The sequence below is a fragment of the Scyliorhinus canicula genome, chromosome 7, assembly GCF_902713615.1.
Source record: "Scyliorhinus canicula chromosome 7, sScyCan1.1, whole genome shotgun sequence".
Classification (NCBI taxonomy): Eukaryota; Metazoa; Chordata; class Chondrichthyes; order Carcharhiniformes; family Scyliorhinidae; genus Scyliorhinus; species Scyliorhinus canicula.
In genome coordinates this window covers 84,714,211-84,738,290 of record NC_052152.1, presented here as the reverse complement: position 1 = coordinate 84,738,290, position 24,080 = coordinate 84,714,211, and the positions used below count along the sequence as shown (strand labels likewise).

At 51.5% G+C, this 24,080-nt stretch overlaps 1 protein-coding gene across 4 annotated transcripts in view; it reads left to right on the top strand.

The window, feature by feature from the left end:
* The window catches only part of LOC119969096 (superoxide dismutase [Cu-Zn]-like), a 123,018-nt gene that overhangs the window by 43,160 nt on the left and 55,778 nt on the right, over positions 1-24,080 (top strand). The window lies entirely within an intron of this gene.

Sequence of the window (24,080 nt, the reverse complement as noted above, 5' to 3'; positions counted from 1 at the left end):
GATCTTTCCTCCGCCAGCTGTTATTAGACGCGCGCGCATATTAACACTTGATATTTGAACAAATCGAGTCGAGTGAGACGGCAGGACCCGCTCTCAATTTAACGGTTCCGAATCTGCACGGAGCGCATGCGCGGACGGATAACGGCGGCTGGTCCTATGGCGCGCGTGGGTGTTGGCGCCAGATCCTGGCAGCCATTGGTTGAATGAATGGGGATTAGTGTCCGTATGAATCCATCTCCCGCAAATTCTGCTGTCCATTTCGTAGAAAATTGTATTTCGATGCAGCTTCAGGTGTCAGTTGGTGGAGCAAATGGAAGAATAAGGCGCCCTCCTTCCACCCCCATGGCAGTTACACGCAGGTTGCTTGGATACTTAAATTGAGCCTAGGTTAGGTTAATAGAAAACCAAGAAATGTAGAGTTAAGTATTTGTAAAATGGTGCTAAATTTCAACAGGGTTCTTCCTTAGCTGAAGAACTGAATCCTCTAGAACCCTTTATATAATTTTCAACAATTTTGCTGAAGTTATAAAAGATGAAACATCATAGAAATGTATCATCAATTAAAAATGAAATAAGGAAAAAAATTAAACGAATGGCAATAGATTTTACACTCATCCCTGAATGCACATTGCAATCTGATGGGCTTGAACTCACAGAGCACAGGACATCATATTAGCTGATTTCCCACTGTATGCTGAGTGCTCATGTGTAAATGCGATGATGTGGCTACGAAAGAGGTCACATGGATGCATGGGAGCCATTTCAGGGAGCGTGGGCAGAGCACAAATGTTCTGTATAGCTGAGGTCAAGAATAAAGAAACTTTGTTGGAAGTCCTTGATGTCGGTGATTTGGGGAACCCACAACCTTCTACATGGTGTCAGGAGTTGGTAATATTGCGCAAGGACTTTGCTGCATTGATCCATTTGTCTTTGATGAAAATATTGCGGATAGTTTGGAAATGTTTCAGATGAGGTGGTGTAATAACTGTGGTGCTACACACTTTGAAAAGTCGAAAAACGTACAGGTTTGTACCCTATTAAACCACACGGGCCCCAAGGCCATTGAAAAATTGAAGTCTTTTGTTTTCAAGGCAGGAAGAAAAGGTAGATTCTGAGATAATCCTGAATCAGTTAGAGAATATTTGTCTCTTAGTAAAAAACAGTGCCAATGTGTGCCAGGTGGAAGAGTAAGGGGTGGGCCCTCTGCAGAACCATATTGAGGGGCGGGGTTCCCATTATGTGTGGTGGTGGAGGGTTGGAAACCAGCGAGGCCATTGAGGGGAGACATTGTAGGCACAGGGGGAGCGGGCAGCGAGGGGGGGGGGCAACTTGGTGGGAGGGAGGAATATGGGCATTGAGGGGGAGCACCGGCGATACCTCAGATGTTGGGGGAGCGGGATAGAGGAGTTGATCTTTGGTTCTTATTGAGGCACCTTTTAAAGATGGCGTCCCAATCTCTGGAGCTGTCCTTGCTGGCTCTATGTGGCCCGCCCTGCTACACTGACGGTGTAAACTACGTCCACATTTTTTAACTTGAGGCTCAAGATCTGGAATGAAAATTGGTCTGTGCAGCTGCAGAGCTACAAGACAGTTTTCAGTATGAGTCTGATACTTGGGGGTCTGAAATTAAAAAAAAATATTTTTATTAAATTTTACATCTGTGCACTATACTGCAGGTGATTGAGACGGTTATTATGTACAATTTACATGCTCTTTCATTGCCCCCCTCTCTTTTTCTCCTGCCCTTTGTATTATTCTTACACCACCTTAGGCCCTTTCTCCATCGTATTTATAGTCTTATTTCTTTTGTCCTATATTGTTGTTGCCCCATTGGCTTTGTTTGGGGGGGCTCTTTGGCCCCCTCTTGCTCTTTTCCCGTGGCCACTCCTAATATTTCCCTGGATTCCTCCCTTGCTGCCCTCCCACCCTTGTTCCTGTCTGCCCTCATTGCTCCCCCCTCCCCTCCTCCCTTCCTGAGTTTGTAGCCCGAGAAGGTCCCAAACTCTTCCAGAGCTTCATGATTTTCTTCAAGCCGTTTTGCGGCTCTGACATGTAGAGTGAGACTCTGTGCTTTCTGCCTCCTCTTCATTATACCCTTCCAGATTCTCACATCCCGCAGAGAGATCGCCATGGGTTCAGTTTAGGGCAGCACGGTAGCACAAGTGGATAGCACTGTGGCATCACAGTGCCAAGGTCCCAGGTTCGATTCCCTGTTGGTTCACTGTCTGTGCGGAGTCTGTATGTTCTCCCCGTGTCTGTGTGGGTTTTCTCCGTGTTCACTGATTTCCTCCCACAATCCAAAGACGTGCAGGTTAGGTGGATTGGCCATGATGAATTGCCCTTAGTGACCAAAAAGGTGAGATGGGGTTACTGGGTTACGGAGATAGGGTGGAAGTGAGGGCTTAAATGGGTCATTGCAGACTCGATGGGCCGAATGGCCTCCTGCACTGTATGTTCTATGTAATTGCCAGGGCGAACAGGAGAGGGGACAGTGGCATCCCTGCCTTGTGCCTCTGTACAACTGGAAGTATTCAGAGCTTGTGATATTGGTCCGAACGCTCGCCTTGGTGGTGTTGTACAAGAGTTTCGCCCGTGACTTAAACCCCGTCCCTAGGCCAAACCACTCCATTACCTCTATGAGGTACTTCCAATCAAACTCTGTTGAAGGCCTTTTCTAAGTCCAGGGAGAAGATCACCTCTGTTGTTCTCTCCCCGGATGGGGTCAGTATCGCGTTCAGCAACCGTCTGATGTTCACAGTTAGTGGTCTACCCTTGACAAAGCCTGTCTGATCCTCTGCGAGCACTTCTGGTACACGGTCCTCCAGTCTCTTGGTCAGGATTTTTGCGAGTACTCGCATCTATGTTAAGCAGCAAAATCGTTCTATAAGATCAATTTTACCTGGGCTATCGCCCTCAGCAGCTGCCCCCCCCCCCCCCCAATGATTAGTCGATGTGTCTCGATGTTGGGATTTCCACCATGGTGTTCTTTATTAAATCTGTGTCGCCCAGTTGAGTATGTACACGTTACCAGGATAATGTTTGCCCTGTCTAGGGCACCGCTGACCATAGGATTAGTGGGAAGCCAGAGGATTGGGAAGCCCTTAAAAGTGAACAGAGGACAGCTAAAAAAGCAATGAGGGAGGAGAAGATGAAATATGAGTGCAAGCTAGCTTGTAATATAAAAGAAGATAGGAAGAGTTTTTTTCAATATATAAAAGGTAAGAGAGGCAAAAATAGACATTGGACCACTGGAAAATGTGGCTGGAGAAGTAATAATAGGAAACAAAGAAATAGGAAAAGCAGAAGAACTGAATAGTTACTTTGCACCAGTCTTCACAGTGGAAGTCACCATTGGGATGCCAGAGCTCCAGGAGAATTGGGGGCAGAGGTGAGTGCAGTAGCCATCACTCAGGAGAAGGTTCTGGGGAAACGGAAAGGTCTGAAGGTGGATAAATCAGCTTGACCGGATGTACTACACCCCGGGATTCTAAAAGAGATAGCTGAGGTGATCGTGGAGGCATTGGTGGTGATCTTTCAGGAATCACTGGAGTCAGGAAGGGTCCCGGTGGACTGGAAAGTGGCTAATGTAACACCGCTGTTTAAGAAGGCAGGGAGGCAGAAGATGAGAAATTATAAGTTGTTAGCCTGACTTTGGTCATTGGTAAGATTTTAGAGTCCATTATTAAAGATGAGATTGCGGAGTACTTGGAAGTGCATGATAAAATAGGACTGAGTCAGCACGGCTTCGTCAAAGGAAGGTCATGTCTGACAAATTTGTTAGAGTTCTTTGAGGGGGTAACAAGGAAGTTAGGCAGAGGCCGCCACCAACCTTTTGATTTTGGCCTCCAGAGATACAATCCTGGTGACGGTGATGTTCTGAGCAGTCGCTCATTAGGTGATCCTCCTCCATAATACAACCAATAGGCAATACAATCCTGATGCTCTGATCCGTCCATGTCTTTTCCAGCTTTAGGATCGTCTTCCCCTGAGTTTCCAGTTTTTCCGTTCCATCGATCGCCGTCTGCATGACGACCAACGCCTCGTCACTGCCAGTTTGACCGCCACCTGGATCTCCACTTTTCTCGCTTCTCTCATCGGCATCAGTTCCTTCGTCAGGAATGCCTTCCATCCATCTCCGGAGGGGGCATTGTTTGGTCTCCCCCTCCGCGGGTTGCCGGGACCCCTTGCCTCGTAGCGCCGCCGACTCCTCTACTTGCTGCGCGTGTCCTTTTCCTCTGCTCCTGTCTTCTCTGCGGCCTCTCGAGCTCCCATTTGCTGTTCCTATTCTTTCTCTTTCTTAATTGTGGGTGAAATAAGCCCAAATTTACAGGATAAATTTGACTAATAGTGCCTATTGGTTGTATTATGGAGGAGGATCACCTAATGTGCTCAGAACATCACCGTCACCAGAAGTTTTTTGAGTCTGAAAATTATAAGATTCTGGTCGGCAGATACCGTATCTTTGTATGCCTTATGGGATCTTCACTGGCAGGTTTTCCAACAATGCATGGAGAAACTCTTTGCAGGCAATTGTATGAGATCATTGTTGACATCCTTTTTGGGGTCGTACTATGCAAGAACATGATGCAGTTCTTTGCCTCATCCTTGACAGAATCAGGACCATCCAATTAAAGCTTATCCCTGCAAATTGCAGATTCAGGGTCAACCTTGCAAAAGGCCATTTACTCACAGCTGATTGTATAAAGTCCGATCCAGATAGGCAATGGCTATATGATAGACGGCCATTCCCATGGTCAAGCATATTTTGCAGTGCTTTCTTGGTATGACAAATTATCTTTCTAAGTTTGTCCCGTGTTATAGTGAGGTCACTGGACCTCTTCATCCACGTCTCCACCAGGACATCGAATGGTGCTGGCAAGATCACCACACAGCAGTCTTCAACAGACTCAAACACGAACTTGCACCCCACCGGTATTACGAAATATCAAAATGGAGTGTGAAGTATTTGATTCTAAGACTTGGGTCCTGAATCTTAACAATGGAAACTACATTAAAATGAGGTGTGAGTTGGCTACGATCGATTGGGGAATGTTACTTACAGTGGATAGGCAATGGCAAACACTCAAAGAGCTCATGGAGGAACTGCAACAATGGTTTATTCCTGTCTGACACAAAAGTAAAACAGAAAAGGTGGTCAATCCATGGCTCACAAGGGAAATTAGGGATAGTATTCGATCCAAGGAAGAAGCATATATATTGGCCAAGAAAAACAACACGTCTGAGGTTTGGGAGCTGTTTAGAATTCAACAAAGAAGGATCAAGGGATTGATTAAGAAGGGGAAACTGGAGTACGAGAGTAAGCTTACAGGGAACATAAAAACTGATTGTAAAAGTTTCTATAGGTACGTGAATAGAAAAAGATTGGTGAAGACAAATGTAAGTTCCTTACAATCAGAAATGGGAATGTATTATAGGGGACAAAGAAATGGCTGAGCAACTAAATACATACATACTAAATACATACTTTGGTTCTGTCTTCGCAAATGAGGACACAAGTAAGATACCAGAAATGTTGGGGAATGCAAGTGAGAAGGAGGAACTGAGGGTGATCAATATTAGTAGAGAAATGGTGTTGGTTGTCCTGTGATTATCCCTTTCTCCAGTTGCTCCATCTGGACCTGTAAAGACTTAATTACCTTCAAAGACTCGCATTCAAAGTATCGTCTTGCATCATTAACTTTGTCTATATATATATATCTCTGGAACCCACCTCTTCATTCACCTGAGGAAGGAGCTGTACTCCAAAAGTTAGTGATTTGAAACAAACCTGTTGGACTTTAACCTGGTGTTGTAAGACTTCTTACTGTGCTCACCCAAGTCCAATGTCGGCTTCTCCACATCATGGGTTAAATTGATGGCATTGAATGTTGATAAATCCTCATGGTCTGATGATCTCCATCCCATGGTACTGATGGAGGTGGCTCCAGAAATAGTGGATGAATTGGTGGTCATCTTCTGGGATTCTATATACTGTGGAGAAGTTCCTGCAGATTGGAGGGTGGCAAATTGAACTCCATTATTTAAAAAGGGAGGTTGAGAGGAAGCAGGGAATTATAGACCAGGAAGCCTGACGTCAGTAGTAGGGAAAATTCTAGAATCCATTATCAAACATTTTATAGCAGAAAACTTTAGAAAACAGTGGCAGGATCGGGCAGAGTCAGCATGGATTTATGAAGGGGAAATCATGCTTCGCAACTCTATTGGAATTTTTTGCGGATGTAACTACTAGAATTGATGAAAGGGAACCAGTGGGAGTGGTGTAATTGGACTTTCAGAAGGCTTTTGACAAAGTCCCATATAAAAGATTAGCGTGTAAAATTCAAGTGTATGGGATTGGGGGAAGTGTATTGAATGGATAGAAAACTGGTTGGCAGGCAGGAAACAAATAGAATTAACGGGTCTTTTTCAAATTGGCAGCCAGTTACTAATGGGGTACCGCAGGGATCGGTGCTAGGGCCCCAGCTATTCACAATATATACTAATGATTTAGATGAGGGAACAAAATGTCATATCTACAACTTTGCAGATGACACCAAGCTGGGTGGGAGGGTGAGCTGTGAGGAGGATGCAGAGATCCTTCAGTGTGATTTGGACAAGTTGAGTGAATGGGAAAATGAATGCAGATGCAGTATAATTTGGATAAATACCGGTTATCCACTTTGGTAGCAAAAACAAGAAGGCAGACTATTAGCTGAATGGCCATAAATTAGGAGAGGGGAACGTGCAATGCGACCTGGGTGTCCTCGTACACAGTCAGTGAAGGTAAGCATGCAGATGCAGCAGGCGGTAAAGAAGACAAATAGTACGCTGGCCTTCATTGCGAGAGAATTCGAGTACAGGAGAAAGGATGGCATGTCGCAATTATTGGTGAGGCCACACCTGGAATATTGTGTGTAGATGTTCTAGCTATAGAGGGAGTGCAGCGAAGGTTTACCAGCTGGTTCCTGGGATGGCAGGACTGACTTGAGAGGAGAGATTGAATCGGTTAGGATTGTATTCACTGGAGTTCAGAAGGATGAGGGAAGATCTCATAGAAACCTATAAAATTCTAACAGGACTGTACAGGGTAGATGCAGGAGTGGTGTTCCCGATGGCGTGTGTGTCCAGAACCAGGGGGCACTGTCTGAGGATATTGGGTAAACGATTTAGGACAGAGATGAAGAGAAATTTCTTCACCCAGAAAGTGGTAAGCCTGTGGAATTCATTACCACAGGAAGTAGTCCAAAACATTATATGGTTTCAAAAAGCAGTTAGATATAGCACTTGAGGTGAAGGGGATCAAAGAATATTGGGGAAAGTGGGATTAGACTATTGAGTTGGATGAATACCCATGATCATAATGAATGGTGAAGCAGGCTTGAAGGGCCAAATGGCCTCTTCCTGTTCTTATTTGGTTGTTATTTTTGCTGTATTTCTAATGCTTTGATGTTCAAGCACCCGTACATTATCAGCAGACGCCTCCCAGCACAAACTTGGTGCACTCTGCATCCAAAATGGCAGACCAAAACCTTTGCTTCAAGGGCCTTCATTGACACTGAGACTCATTATCCACACATCAAAAAGAAACCTCTCCAAATTGTGTCTGCACGGCTGCAACACATGATGCTAAAGTTGTAATGCTATAACCTCAGCATCGTGTACAAAAATGGCAAGAAGCTGTGCTTGACTGATTCCCTCTGATTCCCTCTCCAGACCCTTTTTCCTCACCCAAGATCAGGGAAACCATGAGGAAGACATTGACATTATGGCAATAGAGGTACTGTCTTCTCGTTAAATTTAGGAACTCAAAAAGACTTACAGGCGATCATCAAATGCAGGCAACTGCACAACGTCATCATAAGGGCCTGATCACAATCCTCAAGGGAGCTTCCCCTTGCGCTCCACACATTCTGTGCTATCAGGGATGAACTGACCGTACAGGATGGACTAATACTGCTGGCCAGCGATTTGTCATTCCACGACACTCCAGAAGTATTACACAAACAGTTGCACCAAGGGCACCCCGGGTTGGAAGCGAAATTATACAGGACCAAGGAATTACTGTACTGGCCATCCATGTATGCAAACATAGAAAGAGGAATCTCCAGATGCACACCGTACAAAGCACTTAAAGCTGCATTTACATGAAATCCTGGACCTCCCACGGTCACAGCAGCTAACATCTTCGTATGAAATGGTAATATTTTATATTTTCTATGCGGTATGTGAGCATCTTTGGTTAGGCCAGCATTTATTGCCCATTCCTTGTTGTCCTTCAAAAGGTGGTGGTAAGCTGCCTTCTTGAACTGCTGCAGTCCCTGAGGTGTAGGTACTTGGAGGGGGAACCTCCAGGGGGTGGTGTTCCCAGGTTTCTGCTGCTCTTGTGTTTCTGGATGGTAATGGTTGTGAATTTGGAAGGTGCTGTCTAAGGAACCTTGGTGAGGTCCTACAGTGCATTCTGCAGATGGTACACGTGGCTGCTACTGTTCGGTGGTGGAAGGATGGAATGTTTGTGGAAGGGGTATCAATTAAACGGGCTACTTGGTCCTGGATGGTGTTGAGCTTTTTTTAAAAAATAATTTTTATTGGAATTTTTTGAAAAATAAAAATCAACAAAACAATAATAACAATAATAATAATAAACACCCCCCCGGCACCCGTAACAACGCATATAACAAACCCCTCCAACCCCCTCAACCCCAATAAACAACAGAATAAATTAACAATAAGCAAATTAACTTAAACACTATCCCCCTAAAACCCCCCCCCCCCCCCCCCCCCCCCCTCCCTCCCTCCCTCCCCGGGTTGCTGCTGCTGCTGACTTATCGTTGAGCCAGAAAGTCGAGGAAAGGCTGCCACCTCCTAAAGAACCCTTGTACCGACCCCCTCAGGGCGAACTTAATCCTCTCCAACTTAATGAATCCCACCATGTCATTAATCCAGGTCTCCACACTCTGAGGTCTCGCATCTTTCCACTGCAGCAAGATCCTCCGCCGGGCTACTAGGGACGCAAAGGCCAAGACATCGGCCTCTTTCGCCTCTTGCACTCCCGGCTCCACCCCAACCCCAAATATCGCGAGTCCCCAGCCTGGCTTGACCCTGGATCCCACCACCCTCGACACCGTCCCCGCCACCCCCTTCCAGAACTCCTCCAGTGCCGGGCATGCCCAGAACATATGGGCATGGTTCGCTGGACTCCCCGAACACCTGACGCACCTGTCTTCGTCCCCAAAGAACCTACTCATCCTAGATCCGGACATATGGGCCCGGTGCAGCACCTTGAACTGGATGAGACTAAGCCTCGCACATGAAGAGGAGGAGTTCACCCTCTCCAGGGCGTCCGCCCATGTCCCCTCCTCAATCTGCTCCCCCAGCTCCACCTCCCACTTAGCCTTCAGCTCCTCTACCGACGCCTCCCCCACCTCCTGCATTACCTGGTAGATGTCAGACACCTTCCCATCCCTGACCCACACCCCCGATAGCACCTTATCCCTTACCCCCGCGGGGGCAGCAAAGGGAACCCCTCCCACCTGTCGCCTAGCAAACGCCTTGACCTGAAGGTACCTGAACATATTCCCCGGGGGGAGGTCAAACTTCTCCTCCAGTTCACCAAGGCTCGCGAACCTCCCGTCAGTAAACAGGTCTCCCAGCTTCCTGATGCCCGCCCTGTGCCACCCCAGGAACCCGCCATCCATGTTCCCTGGAACAAGCCGGTGGTTCCCCCGCAGCGTGGCCTCCACCGAGCCACGCACTTCCCCCCTGTGTCACCTCCACTGCACCCAAATTTTGAGGGTAGCTGCCACCACCGGGCTCGTGGTGTACCTCGTTGGAGGGAGCGGCAACGGAGCCGTTATCAGTGCCTTCAGGCTCGTGCCTCCACAGGACGCCATCTCCATCCTTTTCCATGCTGCCCCCTCCCCCTCCATTACCCACTAGCGTACCATCGAGACATTAGCCGCCCAATAGTACCCAGAGAGGTTGGGCAGCGCCAGCCCCCCTCTATCCCTGCCCCGCTCCAAAAAGACCCTCCTTACCCTCGGAGTCCCATGCGCCGAAACAAATCCCAGAATGCTGCTGTTCACCCTCCTAAAAAAGGCCCTTGGAACGAAAATGGGGAGGCACTGAATTAAAAACAAAATCTCGGGAGCACCGTTATTTTAACGGACTATACTCTGCACGACAACGGCCGCATGTCCCACCTTTTAAATTCCTCCTCCATCTGCTCCACCAACCTAGTAAAATTGAGCTTGTGGAGGGTCCCCCAGCTCCTAGACACCTGGACCCCCAGGTACCTAAAACTCCTCACTGCCCTCTTTAGCGGGAGCCTACCAATCCCCTCCTCCTGATCTAGCCGAGAGTTTGGGTCAAGTTAGAATCCGAGCTTGATGGGAAATGGCATGCCAAGTTTGTGTAATATGTGTACGTGCCTTGTGAGATTAATTGCTTCTGTGTTCGGCCTTATCAGGATCCTGTGAACTGTCTGTGGGAACCTGTGAACTGCCTGGGAATGAAACACAGCTGTGGGATGAGATACTCCTTCCTTGATAAAGAATTGCTATGATGAGCTAACTGTGTGACTAATGATTGAAAGAAATAATTATATGAAGGAGGGGTTTGAGGGGTTTTACAAGTATATAGTTAACTGTAACTAAAAAAAAAAGTGCCTTCACTTGCTGTAACTCTGTAAGTTACACTTGTGTAGCCCCGTGGTAAATATAAGATTCTTTGAAGTTATCTGGTGTTCGACTGATGCTTACATCTGGACTGAAATTTAGAATTCTCACAGCAACCCGACCTGCGGAACAAGAACAGGCAGCGATGCCCCTCCCCACACCGGGGGATGGTTGGACGACATTACTAAAAAGGACCTGACTGCCATGAAGGAGGCAATGAAAATGGAGTTCCAGGTGGCGGTGAGAGAGGTGGTGACGGATGCAATGGCCACTCTCCAGCCAGGGAAGGAAGATGGAAGCCCAGGAAAAGACGATCCTGGACCTGGAAAAGGCTTCAACTGATTAGAGTGATAGGATTGTGGATCTGGAAACCGAGGTGAAGAGTTTGATGACATGCAGGGGAACTTGAAGGGGAAGGTCGAGGACCAAGAAAACAGGTTTTGACGGCAAAATGTCCATATTGTGTGTGGCGCTAACAATTATACTCAAAGCCGAGAGACTAGTACAATAGAGGCTTTATTGCTGTACGATGTTGTCCCTCCATCTGCAACAGTAGATTAAGGGTCTGAGCAGCTCTCATACATTTATACATAAGCTCCCTGTGGGCGGAGCTAGCCAGCAGGGGCTGACCGGAGGAACCTGTATTACAGGTACAGGCATACATCCCCTTACTGCAGTACACATAACTACAGTGGTTATCTCACCACATTCGCCCCCTGTAAAAAATGAGTCCGGCGGGGGTGACATGTAACTCTAATACAAAGGATGCTATTTACAAGAGGGTCCAACAAGGAAAATCAAGAGTCCATCCGGTTAGCAGGTTGAGCCGAATCGGTGGTCGGATGTTCCGCTGTGATCGGCGTAGCTGTGGTGGTGACGTCGGCACAGGCGGTGATGGCCCCGATGGCGCAGGTGCTGGCGGTGTTGGTGCTGGCTGCTGGCGGGATGACTCCGAGAGCAAGCCGAAATCTTCCGTGTCCTCCAGGGTGGGCAGGGGGATGAGGGATGGACCTGATGGGGACGAATAGGGGGGCGCTGGGGTTGGCGCAGGAAGGGGTGTGGGCATGGGATCGGCCCCTGAGGGAGCCAGGTCCCGGAGCGAGACTGTGTCCTGGCGGCCGTCGGGGAACTCCACGTAGGCATACTGAGGGTTGGCGTGGAGAAGGCGTACTTTGTCCACCAGGGGTTCCGCCTTGTGGTGCCGTACATGCCTACGGAGAAGGACTGGGCCCTGAGTCGTGAGCCAAGTCGGGAGCGACACTCCGGATGTGGACTTCCTAGGGAAGGCAAAAACACGTTCATGGGGTGTACTGTTAGTTGCGGTGCACAGTAGTGATCGAATGGAATGGAGCTCGTCAGGGAGGACCTGCTGCCAGCGAGCGGCTGGGAGGTTTTTGGACCGTAGGGCCAGCTGGACGGCCCTCCATACCGTCCCGTTCTCCCTCTCTACCTGTCCGTTACCCCGGGGGTTGTAGCTGGTCGTCCTGCTGGAGGCGATACCCCTGCTGAGCAGGAACTGACGCAGCTCATCGCTCATGAATGAGGATCCCCTGTCACTGTGGATATAGTCGGGGAAACCGAACAGGGCGAAAATGGAATCCAGGGCCTTGATGACGGTGGCAGACGTCATATCTGGGCATGGGATGGCAAAGGGGAACCTAGAAAATTCATCGACCACACTAAGGATGTAGGTGTTGCGGTCGGTGGAGGGAAGGGGCCCTTTGAAGTCCACGCTGAGGCGTTCAAAGGGGCGGGATGCTTTCACCAGGCGCGCGCGATCTGGCCGGTAGAAGTGCGGCTTGCACTCCGCACAGATCTGGCAGTCTCTGGTGACTGTCCGTACTTCCTCGACGGAGTAGGGCAGATTGCGGGCTTTGATCAGATGGTACAAGCGAGTGACCCCCGGATGGCAAAGGCTGTCGTGCAAGGCACGGAGCTGGTTCGCTTGTGCACTGGCACATGTACCTCGGGAGAGGGCGTCTGGGGGCTCGTTGAGCTTGCCGGGGCGATACAAGATCTCGTAGTTAAAGGTGGAGAGCTCGATTCTCCACCGCAAGATTTTGTCATTCTTGATCTTGCCCCGCTGCGTGTTGTTGAACATGAAGGCTACCGACCGTTGGTCAGTGAGGAGAGTGAATCTCCTGCCGGCCAGGTAATGCCTCCAGTGCCGCACCGCTTCAACGATTGCCTGGGCTTCCTTTTCGACAGAGGAATGCCAAATTTCGGAGGCGTGGAGGGTGCGTGAAAAGAATGCCACGGGTCTGCCGGCCTGATTCAGCGTGGCGGCAAGGGCGACATCTGAAGCGTCGCTCTCTACTTGGAAAGGCAGAGTCTCGTCTACGGTGTGCATCCCCGCCCTGGCTATGTCAGATCGAATGCAGGCGAAGGCCTGTTGTGCCTCGGCCAAGAGGGGAAAATGTGTGGACTGGATAAGTGGCCAGGCCTTGTCTGCGTATTGCGGGACCCACTGGGCGTAATAAGAGAAAAACCCAAGGCAGCGTTTGAGGGCCTTGGGGCAGTGGGGAATTGGGAGCTCCATGAGGGGGCGCATGCGGTCGGGATCGGGTCCCAGTAGTCCGTTTTGGACTACGTAGCCAAGGATGGCTAAGCGGTCTGTGCGGAACACGCATTTCTCCTTGTTGTACGTGAGATTAAGGAGAGATGCGGTGTGGAGGAATTTATAAAGGTTGGCATCATGATCCTGCTGGTCATGGCCGCAGATGGTGACATTGTCGAGGTACGGGAAGGTGGCCTGCAATCCGTACCGGTCAACCATTCGGTCCATTTCTCGCTGAAAGACCGAGACCCCATTCGTGACGCCGAAGGGAACCCTCAGAAATTGGTACAGACGACCGTCTGCCTCGAAGGCAGTGTAGGGATGGTCCGATTTACGGATGGGGAGCTGGTGGTAGGCGGATTTCAGGTCAATAGTAGAGAAGACCCGGTACTGTGCAATCTGAGTGACCATATCAGAAATGCGGGGGAGGGGGTACGCGTCGAGCTGCGTGTACCGGTTGATGGTCTGGCTGTAGTCCACGACCATCCTGTGCTTCTCCCCGGTCTTAACTACTACCACCTGGGCTCTCCAAGGGCTGTTGCTGGCCTCGATGATACCCTCCCAAAGCAGCCGCTGGACTTCGGACCTGATGAAGGCCTTGTCCTGGGTGCTGTACCGTCTGCTCCTGGTGGCGACGGGCTTGCAATCCACAGTCAGATTAGCAAAGAGGGAGGGGGGCTCGACCTTGAGGGTCGCGAGGCCGCAAACGGTGAGGGGAGGTAGGGGTCCACCGAATTTGAGGGTGAGGCTCTGGAGATTGCACTGGAAATCCAGGCCTAGTAGGAGTGAAGTGCAGAGGTCGGGGAGAATGTACAGACGGAAACGGTCGAATTCCACACCCTGTACAGTGAGTTTAACCAGGCAGAAACCCCGGATCGGGACAGAGTGGGAACCGGAGGCAAGGGAGATCTGCCGGTCGGCGGGATGGATCGCAAGGGAATAGCGCCTTACCGTGTCCGGGTGGACGAAGCTCTCGGTGCTCCCGGAGTCGATGAGGCAGGAGGTCACATGGCCGTTGACCAGCACCGACGTGGAAGAGGGTGCCAGGTTGCGAGGACGGGACTGGTCGAGCGTAACGGAGGCGAGCTGTGGTTGGTCGGCGGTTGAGTCAGATGAGTCCGACGAGGAGCGGTAGCGACCCGTGTCCCGTGATGGCGGCCCCTGGAGACGAGATGGCGGCATCCGCAGTACCTGTGGGTAAAATGGCGGCATCCATGGAGCGCACGTTATGGGGTCGGAACAAAATGGCGGCGCCCATGGAACGCACATGGCTGTGGTGGATGAAGATGGCGGCGCCCATAGGGCGCACGTGGCGGGGGTGGCAAAAGATAGCGGCGCCCACTGATCGCACGTGGGGTCGGGGAAGCGCACGGCGGGGCCCATTGAGGGAGCGGCTGAGGCGTGGGGACCGGCGGCGCGATAGCGGCGACCGTCCGGGACTGACACACCGCTGCAAAGTGGCCTTTCTTTCCACAAGCTTTGCAGGTCGCTGTGCGGGCCGGGCAGCGTTGGCGAGGGTGCTTCTGTTGGCCGCAGAAGTAACAGTGGGAACCCCCAGGGGGTGCGGTGCGGAGGGCAGCGCAGGCATAGTGCGCGGGGGCGGCTGTTGGGGGGGCCGTTTGCGGGGTCCACGAGGGGTAGGACGGATGGGCCTGGGGAGCCGTTTCCGGGGTCCACGAGGGGTAGGACGGGTGGGCCGAGTGGCTAGCGGAGTAAGTGTGCGCACTACGGGAGGCGGCCGTCATGGAGAGCGCCAGGGCCTTTGCGGCCGCGAGGTCGGGGACGACCCCTTCCAGCAGTCGTTGCCGGATGGGGTCCGATGCAATGCCTGTAACGAAGGCATCGTGCATGAGTAAATCAGAATGTTCCGTGGCTGTGAGGGCCCGGCAGTCGCAGTCTCGTACCAGAGGTATAAGGGCCCTCCAGAAGTCCTCAATCGACTCACCCGGCTGCTGGACGCGAGTAGAAAGTTGATGCCTCGCAAACAGGGTGTTCGCCGATGGTGCATAGTTCTCCTTGAGCAGTTTCATAGCTGCGGTGTAGTCGGTCGCATCTCGAATGAGCGGAAAGACGCTGGAGCTAAGTCTGGAGTACAGGAGTTGCTTTTTCTGAGCCTCCGTCGGGGGAGGGTCTGCTGAAGAGATGGAGGCCTCGAAGACTGCGAGCCAGTGATCAAAGTCTTTTCTGGCGTGAGGCGAATGCGGATCCAGCTGCAGACGGTCAGGCTTGACTCTGATGTCCATGGTGACTGGGAAATCGTACAGCAATAAATTGTGGCGCTAACAATTATACTCAAAGCCGAGAGACTAGTACAATAGAGGCTTTATTGCTGTACGATGTTGTCCCTCCATCTGCAACAGTAGACTAAGGGTCTGAGCAGCTCTCATACATTTATACATAAGCTCCCTGTGGGCGGAGCTAGCCGGCAGGGGCTGACCGGAGGAACCTGTATTACAGGTACAGGCATACATCCCCCTACTGCAGTACGCATAACTACAGTGGTTATCTCACCACATTCACCCCCTGTAAAAAATGAGTCCGGCGGGGGTGACATGTAACTCTAATACAAAGGATGCTATTTACAAGAGGGTCCAACAAGGAAAATCAAGAGTCCATCAGGTTAGCAGGTTACAGGTTGAGCCGAATCGGTGGTCGGACGTTCCGCTGTGATCGGCGTAGCTGTGGTGGTGACGTCGGTACAGGCGGTGATGGCCCCGATGGCGCAGGTGCTGGCGGTGTTGGTGCTGGCTGCTGGCGGGATGACTCCGAGAGCAAGCCGAAATCTTCCGTGTCCTCCAGGGTGGGCAGGGGGATGAGGAATGGACCTGATGGGGACGAATAGGGGGGCGCTGGGGTTGGCGCAGGAAGGGGTGTGGGCATGGGATCGGCACCTGAGGGAGCCAGGTCCCGGAGCGAGACTGTGTCCTGGCGGCCGTCGGGGAACTCCATGTAGGCATACTGAGGGTTGGTGTGGAGAAGGCGTACTTTGTCCACCAGGGGTTCCGCCTTGTGGTGCCGTACATGCCTACGGAGAAGGACTGGGCCCGGAGTCGTGAGCCAAGTCGGGAGCGACACTCCGGATGTGGACTTCCTAGGGAAGGCAAAAACACGTTCATGGGGTGTACTGTTAGTTGCGGTGCACAGTAGTGATCGAATGGAATGGAGCTCGTCAGGGAGGACCTGCTGCCAGCGAGCGGCTGGGAGGTTTCTGGACCGTAGGGCCAGCTGGACGGCCCTCCATACCGTCCCGTTCTCCCTCTCTACCTGTCCGTTACCCCGGGGGTTGTAGCTGGTCGTCCTGCTGGAGGCGATACCCCTGCTGAGCAGGAATTGACGCAGCTCATCGCTCATGAATGAGGATCCCCTGTCACTGTGGATATAGTCGGGGAAACCGAACAGGGCGAAAATGGAATCCAGGGCCTTGATGACGGTGGCAGACGTCATATCTGGGCATGGGATGGCAAAGGGGAACCTAGAAAATTCATCGACCACACTAAGGATGTAGGTGTTGCGGTCGGTGGAGGGAAGGGGCCCTTTGAAGTCCACGCTGAGGCGTTCAAAGGGGCGGGATGCTTTCACCAGGCGCGCGCGATCTGGCCGGTAGAAGTGCGGCTTGCACTCCGCACAGATCTGGCAGTCTCTGGTGACTGTCCGTACTTCCTCGACGGAGTAGGGCAGATTGCGGGCTTTGATCAGATGGTACAAGCGAGTGACCCCCGGATGGCAAAGGCTGTCGTGCAAGGCACGGAGCTGGTTCACTTGTGCACTGGCACATGTACCTCGGGAGAGGGCGTCTGGGGGCTCGTTGAGTATTAGAGTTACATGTCACCCCCGCCGGACTCATTTTTTACAGGGGGTGAATGTGGTGAGGTAACCACTGTAGTTCTGTGTACTGCAGTAGGGGGATGTATGCCTGTACCTGTAATACAGGTTCCTCCGGTCAGCCCCTGCCGGCTAGCTCCGCCCACAGGGAGCTTATGTATAAATGTATGAGAGCTGCTCAGACCCTTAGTCTACTGTTGCAGATGGAGGGACAACATCGTACAGCAATAAAGCCTCTATTGTACTAGTCTCTCGGCTTTGACGGCAAAATGTCCATATTGTGGGCCTGCCAGAGGGTGTGAGGGAAGGGACCCAATGGACTACATCACCCAAATGCTGGGCAACCTGGTGTGGAGGGACAGTTTCCCAAGTCCCCCAGAACTCGACAGGGCACACAGGCCGCTCCGACCAAATACCAAAACCGGGGAGCAGCTGAGAGTAATCATCACAAAGGTGCACCGGTACGGGAAAAGATCCTGAGGTGGGCCCGACAGACAAAAGTCGTGCGTACGGGAAGGACACAAAATTAGGGTGTATCAGGACATTGGGGCGGACCTTGCAAAAAAGAGGGCCGAATTTAATAGGGCAAAATCAACACTCTATAAGAACGGGGTGAGGTTTGGCATGTTGTTCCCGGCCAGACTTTGGGTAATGTACCAGAGGAAAGAACACTACTTCGGCACCCCGGCAGAGGCTGAAGAGTTCGTGGAAAAAAAACAATCGAGAGATAGAACAAACGCGGCAATGGTGAGGCGGCGGGAGAAAGAACAAAGTGGAGGACGAAATGGGATCAAGATCTGCTGTATGGACTTTGTGTTTGCGCGGGACTGTGCTGCCTTATTTTCGGATTAAAGCTGGAAGACAGAGAGAAGGGAGAGAGGATAGGGGAAACAGGTGAGGGAGCGAGGAAGGGAACAGAGTCAGGCAGACAGAATAGGGACAACCCAGGGAGTTGAGGCACAGTGCTAGCAGGGAGGGGTAGCACAGGAAGACAGGCAGAAAGAGGGGTTGCGGCGCACCTCTTGGGAGAGGGAGCGTCTGGCCAAGAGATGGGGGGGGGGGGTACAGAAAGGGGGGAGAATATAGAGGGGGGCGGGATAGGGGGAACCGGGGGGGTGGGTGACGGACTCACAGAACTGAAAAGGGGCAGAAAGACAGGAAAGGGTTGGCAGCAAGACAAACGCAGGCCTCGGCGGGCACGGTACAGGCCAACACATAGTTGGCGGCCATGTTGGGTGCCCCCTGGACAAACGGAAACTCAGGAGCGCAGGGACCCGACCTCGTGTAAGAGCGGCGACTGCGGAAAGGGGCAATTTGTCAGCCTGTTCCGAAACCTGATCGAAGCCAACAACGGCCTGTAGAGGGGGAAACTGGAAGGATTAGAAAGGGAAAAATAAAGAAAGACAAGGAGAAATGACCCCCCCCCCCCCCCCCCCCCCCCCCCCCCAAATCCACAAAGAGGATATGGCTGAAGCCGACGGAGGGTAAAAAGAAAGGGCTTGGAGAAAAGGGGAGGAAGGAGGAGAAGGTGGAGGCCCTTTTACTTTCAATGTTTTTACAAGTTCAGGACACATCAATGCTGGTCACCCTTTGTGAGCGGTTTGAGTGTTTCATATTTAGGGGAGTGTCCATTCTATGCAATAACTAAGTTTTAAAAAAAGTATATTTTTACTGGCATTTTCCAACTTTAAACAGTATAACAGTTCAACATATAAAGCACATGATATTTACAAAGTAGCAGACCAAGTATTTCTGATCTTTACAAGCAAGTTTGTGTCTTATGTACAACACTTTTTACAAGCGGTCCCCCATTCCCCTGTTGGAGGCATGTTCCGCTTTTTTTCCTTTCCCCCCTGCTGAGGTTTTATTTATTTTTTTGTTTGGTGTTGGGAGGGGTGGTGTGGCCCTTCCCTCTCCTCCCCTTGCCCCCCGTGCTTTGTTTTGTGCCTTCTTTGGGATTCCCACCCTCCCGGCCCTGTCTCTTGTATATGTCCTCCCTTGTCTTTCTCTCTCCTCTCCCCACCCACCTCTCTTCCTAGTCGCTGTTTGCTTCCAAACAGCTCTTGGAACAGGTTGATGAATGGTTCCCAAGTTTTATGGAAGCCCTCGATGGTGTACTTGATCTCCAGGTGGAGAAATTCCGCCAGTTCTGCCAGCCAGTCTGCAGCTTCAGGTGGTGTTGCTGTTCGCCAGTCGAGCAGGATTCTTCGGTGTGCGATTAGGGATGCGAAAGCCAGGGCGTCGGCCCTCTTCCCCATATGAAGATCTGGCTGGTCCGATACCCTGAAGATTACCACTCTCGGACACGACTCCTCCCTCACTCCCACAACGATGGACATCGTCTCGAAGACTATCCAGAACCCGACAAGTCTGGGGCAGGCGCAGAACTCGTGGGCGAGGTTGGGCGTGCCTCCCTGGCGCCATTCACATTTGCTTCTACCTCCGGGAAGAACCTGCTCATTCGGGTTCTAGACAGGTGGGCTCTGTGCACCACTTTAAACTGCATAAGGCTTAGTCGAGCACAGGGGAGGTGGAGTTAGCCCTGCTCAGTGCTTTGTTCCAGAGTCCCCAAACCCTCTTGCATCCCCAATTTTCCCTCTCATTTCCATCTAGTTTCATCCAGTGGTAGTCTTGTCCTGCCTAACAACTGTCGGTATATGTTCCCACAATTCCCCCCCCCCCCCCCCCCTTATTGTCCATCTTGATTAGTTCCTCTAGGAGAGTGTCTCTCGGGCCCTGGGATACTTTACCGTATCCTTACGAACAAAGTGCTTAATTTGGCGGTGCCTGAGCTCCTATCCCGTTGGTATGTCCAGATCCTCCGTCAGTTTGTCCAAGGCCGTGAGTCTGTCCCCTTCGTCGAGATCCCTAACCGCTAGCATCTCCCCGTCTTGTCTCTATTTTTGAAAGGTGGCGTCGAGCATGGCTGGCAGGAATTTGAGGTTGCCACAGATGGGGGCCATGGAGGGCATTTCGGTTAAATGGAATGTTGCCTCGTTTGGTTCCACGTCTTCAATGTGGCTACCACCACTGGATGTGTGCCTTGATGGGGGGATGGAGTGCTGCTGTGGCAATTGCTCAGAAGATCGTTTTATTTCAGCACTCCTGCAGCCTCACCCATTCCGTGTTTGACTCTCGTAATCCATCCCCTCACCCTCTTGGCTGTGGCCGCCCAGTGTTAGCACAGTAGATTTGGCAAGGCTAGATCGCCCATATTTTTCTTCCTTTGCAGTGTTTGACTTAGGGATCCTCTGGTTCTTGCCCCCCCTACAGATAAACTGCATGATCATTTTGTCTACTTTGCAGAAATAGGCCTTGGGGATGAAGATTGTTATGGATCTCAACAGATAGAGGAACCTCGGCAGTACGTTCATTTTGATTGTCTGCACTCTCCCCGCCAGGGAAAACGGAAATGCATTACATCTCTGCAGGTCCCTTTTTATTTCCTCCGCCAGAGTGGCCAGGTTCCACTTGTGGATCTGTGTCCAGTCATGGGCTGTCTGGATCCCCAGGCAGTGGAATTTGTTTTGGGCTAGTTTGAATGGTAGTCCCTCCAGCTCTGTCCCTCCCCCATTCCGGTTCACCGGGAATCCCACGCTCTTGCGCAAGTTGAGTTTGTAGTCCGAGAAGACTCTGATCTCTCTCAGAAGCTCCATGATTACTTTCAGGCCATTCTGTGGGTCCGAGAGGTAGAGGAGCAGGTCATCTGCATAGAGCAACACTATTGTGCTCTCTGTCCCCTCTTTGTATACCCTTCCAGCTTTTTGCGTCTGTCAGAGCGATCGCCAGTGGTTCAATTTCTAGGGCGAACAGAAGCAGGGACAGTGGGCATCCCTGTCTTGTGCCCCTGTGTAGCTGGAAGTATTCAGAGCTGGTGGTGTTGGTCCGAATGCTTGCCTTGGGGGTGATGTATAGTTTCACCCATGAGGTGAACACTGTTCCTAGCCCGAACTGCTCCAGCACTTCAAAGAGGTATTTCCATTCAACTCTGTCAAAGGCCTTTTCTGCGTCCAGGGAGATGATCACCTCTGGTGTTCTCTCCCCGGAAGGGGTCATTATTACATTCAGAAGCCACCTGTTGTTTGCAGTTAGCTGCCTACCTTGACAAAGCCCATCTGGTCCTCTGCGACCATCTCTGGTTCCCAGTTCTCCAGTCTCTTGGCCAAGTTGAGTTTGTAGTCCGAGAAGACTCTGAACTCTCTCAGAAGCTCCATGATTACTTTCAGGCCATTCTGTGGGTCCGAGAGATAGAGGAGCAGGTCATCCGCATAGAGCAACACTGTTGTGCTCTCTGCCCCCTGTTGGCGTCTACACTCAACAGTGAAATGGGTCTATTTGATCCACATTCTGTCGGGTCCTTGTTTTTTTTGAATATCAGCGATTACGTGGCCTATGTTAGCGTAGGAGGCAGAATGCCCCTCGATAGCAAGTCTGCGAACATATCCCGTAGGTGTGGGGGCAGGGCTGGCGCAAGTTTCTGATAGAAGTCCACCGGGAACACATTCAGTCCTGGTGCCTTCCCCGCCTGGATGGAGTTGATACTCTCCATGTTCTCTCCCAGTCCTATTGGTGCTCCCAGCTCGCCCCGCCTATCATCCCCACGACTGGCATGTCCCGTCCATCGGGGAACCGTTTCATCGCTGCGTCCCCATCAGGGGGTTCGGATGTGTGCAGCCCTCGATAGAAAGTCTCAAACGTTCAGTTGACCTCTCTTTGCTCGATTACCAGTCTGCCTCTGCTCTCCTTCACTTGGACTGTCTCCCTCGTGGCTGCCTGCTTTCTCAGCTGGTGAGCCGGTAGGCAGCCAGCCTTTTCCCCATGCTCGTAAAAGGTCCCCCGTGTCTGCCGAAGTTGTTTCACTGCTTTCCTGGTGGATAACGGGTTAAATTCCATTTGTAGCTTTTTCTCTGCCAGAAGCTCTCCGGTCGGGGCCTCGGAGTATTTTCTGTCGACCTCTAGGATGAAGTCGATCAGTTGTTTCATAGCCACCCTCTCTTCCCTATCTCTTTGTTCCTTGGAGGCTATAACCTCTCCCCTGATCACTACCTGCAGTGTCTTCTATTTGTGGAAGGCGAGTGTTCCCCATTCCGGTTATTTGTAACATACTCACCTATGGCAGAAGATCTTACCACGCCACCCCAATATGATCAGTCGATGCATGTCAGTCTCAAAGATTTCCCACATTGTCTTCTTTATAACGCCTATGTCATCCCAGATGGGCGCATAACCATTTAGCAGTATTACTGGTGCCCTGTCTAGGCCACAGCCGACCACGACGTACCTTTCCCCCTTAGTTCATTACCGCCCTTGTCGCCGAGAACCTCGTTCTCTTGCTGATCAATATGGCTACTCCCTAGCCCTCGTCCGGTCGCATGAATGGTGCATCTGTCCCACCCAGCCCTTTCTTACCCGCAGTCGGGCCTACTCCCCCAGGTGTATTTCCTGCAGGTAGACTATGCCGGCTTTCAGGCTTCTCAGTTGGGCGAAGATTCTGGATATTTTCACTGGGCCGTTCAGTCCCCTGACATTCCAGGTAATAATCTTTTTGGGGGAGTTTTGTTCCCCTGCTCCTGTGGGATCAACCATACTTGCCTGGTGGACGCATCCCTGCATTACGGGGTTTCCCTTTGTTAGGGGGCCGTCTAAAAAGGGGTCACCGTTCTCGCCCTGAGGCCGGGTTTCCTTTTGTCCAGGGGACATTCTACATGGCTGCCAAATATGTGTACGCCACGTGGGTGCACCCCTGCGCTCCAGGGCCTCCCTTTGTTTCGGGACCCTCCAAGGTGGCTGCTTGCTATCCTGTTTCCTCAGCCCGTTCTACCCCTGCCAAGGCCTGTACGATGCTAAACTCATTTTTGCTACCCTGTTACTTTTGTGTCCCTTACCCCCTCCTTGTGTCGCCTTTGTCCTATTTCGTCCTGTGCTTTCCCTTTCCCTGTCCCTGTGCCCACCCCCGGACCAAGCGCTCCCTCCCTGCTGGGATGTGCTCTGCAGTCCCCAAGCCTTCCCATGCTAGCTATTTCTGCTCGTGTGGTGGCCCTCCTGCCTGGGCTGGTGTAGCCCCTTCCTTCTGTGCGCTGACTGTCAGTTCTCCCTGTTTCAACCCTCACCTGCCTTCCACAGTTCCCGCTCCTTTCTTAGACCCAGTTTTCTCTTTATGATCGGAACAAAGCAGCACAGACCTGCTGTGACATGCTCACTGTCCAATGAGTCTTTTGCTCCTTCAGAGTCTTCCCCTGTACAGCTCTCATCGTTGCTGCGCAGCCATTGATTCTGACAAACGCATTTGCTTCCTCCAGAGAGTTGCAGTAATGGTTCTTTTTTTGGTATGTGACCCAGAGCTTGGCCAGGAACAGCATACCGAAACGTACCGCATTCTTGTACAGGGCCGATTTTGCCTGATTAAACTCAACCCTGCGTTTTGCTAGCTCTGTCCCAATGTCCTGATAAATTCTGATTTTATGTCTTTCCCAGGTGCTTGCTTTGGTCTGCCGTGCCCACCGCAGGACCCTCTCATGGTCCTGGTATCGATGGAGCTTTGGGATAATCACCCTCAGCTGCTCCCTTTTCGGTCTGTGCGACTTGTATGCTCTGTCGAGCTCTGGGGGTTTGGGGAAGCTGTCTCTCTCGACTATGTTGCCCAGCATTTGTGGTCCGTCGGGACTTTGCCTCAGTACCTTCCGGCAGGCCGACGATCTTGAAGTTTTGTCATCGGGACCTATTCTTCTGGTCCTTTGACTTTTTCCCTCAGGTTGCCCTGGCCCGCCACCAACCTTTTTATCTCCGCCTCCAGGGCCACGCTTCTGTCACTCTGATCAGTCAAGGCCTTTTCCAGGTCGAGGGTCGTCCTCTCTTGAGTTGCCACTTTTTTCCCCAGCCCGTCGATTGCCTTCTGCCTGGTGACCATCGCCTCTGCTGCTGCCACCTTGACCAACACCTGGATCTCTATCTTGATTGCTTCCTTCATGGCGGTCAGCTCCTTCATCAGAAAGCTCCTCCATCAGTCTACAGGTGCGGGGAGGCTGATG